The following is a 2500-nucleotide window of genomic DNA, read 5'->3' as shown; positions in this document are numbered from 1 at the left end:
GGAGACAGCCTCTTAAGCCATTAGTATCTGTTACAACTTTCATATTTTTCATAAAAGGTGTTTGGTGTTTTGTGGGAATTTTTATCGGTCACACAACGCGTCAAAACGGCCGTAGTACTGATAGCACTGAATGATTCCCCGAAAATTTAGTTTGTAATTCCTTTTAAGTTAGATAGACTCTTCATATTAAAGTGGTACTATGCTGAAATCACATCTTTCCTATCTAAGCCATTTTGAAACATAAACAAGTAGTCTGCGTGAGAAGAAAAACGCTGTTTACTTTTTTCAAATATCTCTTTTCGTTCCAGAGATATTCGAGTTTTTAAAATATGCAAATTAGCCGAGTGATGACGTCATACACTCAACCAAATTTTGTTCAAATATGATAAAAAGAGATATTTCAGCCAATTTGTATCAGAAATTTTTGATTTTTTGCAGTAAGATTCTACTAAATGTTCTCCACAATATGAGCTTAACAGTTCTGTTACCATGGCATCATACTGGGTTCCAGACCTCCCCCATATTAAAAGCTTTTCTGGCCACCTTTGGCGTTCCATTTTGATATTTGCTATCAGCACTTCATATACATGATCAAGCAAGCATACAAATATGTTAGCTCGAGTTAGTGGCCTTGTTTTAACATTTTTCAAGCTGAAAATCACTAACATATTGAAATCAAGTGGGTAAGGACTGGAAAAGAGTGAGTTGTTATGGGAACAGAATTTTTTATAGCCATAGGGTGTTTCCCGTAGAACTATTAGACTACCAAGTTTCAATGATTTACGCTGCAAATATTGGCTAAGGTAGCTCTATTTATATACTCAATGTAATATTGGGTTGATTGTATGACGTCATCAGTCATCTCATTTGCATATTTTACCCATTTTTCAAACTTAAATATCTCCGGAACTAATGAAGATATTTGCAAACGGTAAGTGGCGTTTTTGTTCTTTCATGGAATTCTATGTGATACACTCAAAAGATCAAGGGGTAAAAATTTGATCATAGTACCACTTTAACTAACGGATAAAATATTCAAAATTACAAACAAAAGACGAAAAAACCACAGGCTTGATTTTTGTAAAATTTCTCCGACAAGGACTGATTTTCTTGGGTTTGGTGAAGCACTAGAACAGAACTACTGAATATTGATAACATGTTTCTCCATTTTAAAGGTTTCCAGGGAGAGCTTCGAGTGCCCTTTGTTATTTATCCGATTTTGGGAGCCTAACCATCAAGAGTACTCTTGATGGTTAGGCTCCCAAAGCTCTCCCTGGAAACCTTTGAAATGGAGAAACATGTTATCATTTCTGCTCTGTGAGGTCCATGTTGACTGCAGTTCTAGAAGCTACTCCTCAACAAAACCACAAAGGCAGTAATGCATTTGAGCTTCGTGCCCTGTTTGACCGTAACTAGAAAGCGGTCAGTTGACAGAGATAAGAAAACAGTATTGTCGTTTCTCCTCTTTGGAAAAAACCCGCAGCAAGTTCAGGTGTATGTAAATGAGGCATACTGGGAACAAATCTCCTTCTTCGAATTCAAACACGTTGACCGCTATGTTATTAAGCTTCTAAACTTTGGGTGGAATGTTACTGATGGCTACTAGACACTGGATGTCATTTACGTTGAGTTGGGTTGATGTAGGGTTGGTGGTGATGAAATTGCGTAGGCTTAGATCTGTAAGGAATTGGATGGTAAGGCCGCTAAAATGCTTCATATGATACTCTTTTAGGGTTTTTGATGACAATGATGGCTTAGTTGTCCTTCATATCTTTGTAAAAGCAGATATAGCTGGAACCTTTCAATGGTTTATCCTAATCCACAAGTGTCGTTAAGTCTTTATAGGTCTGTGGGAAACGCGTTTATTGCTTGGCTTGTTTCTTGTATATATGTGTGTGACACGGCGTTCATAGACCGAGCTATTTTAAGACCAATTTTTCTGCCGAATGAGACTCCCCCAGGAGTCTTGTGAGCCAACCACGAGAAGAACTGGACCAGAAACTTTAGCCAGGCTCAAAGGCAATATGTCTGGGCTAGGAATTCCCTTTTAATCTCTTCAGTGGATCCAGCAAGAAACATCCTTTTCGTCTTCGTCACAGAGAAGACGGAGAAGCACCCCGGGAAAGTACCAGGGCTGTCACTGTCTAAAAATGGCACCGTGCTTATTCCGTTGACGATTGTTTGCCTCCCTAGGATGGTCCGACAACTGCGAAGGCCAAAGGATCAAGAAGAGCAAACGGACTACTTGCTAACTGTTCAACAGATTCCAATGCCTGCTTCACTTTGGAAACAGTAAGTGCCGTACCTGGAGATGTCGACTTGGTATAACTACCCATATGATGTTGTTACGCGGAAGCAACAAGGAAGCAAAAAATATACAAAACCTGAGAGAAATTGCAGAGGCAAAAGGCCACGGAGAAAACACTATTAATACTTAACGAGACAAAGAACATGGTCACCCAGACAGGACCAATCAAATATCGACATTCAGACATTTCCA

This window comes from Montipora foliosa, chromosome 2 (genome assembly GCF_036669935.1).
Source record: "Montipora foliosa isolate CH-2021 chromosome 2, ASM3666993v2, whole genome shotgun sequence".
NCBI lineage: Eukaryota > Metazoa > Cnidaria > Anthozoa > Scleractinia > Acroporidae > Montipora > Montipora foliosa.
This window is presented reverse-complemented; position numbering follows the sequence as displayed.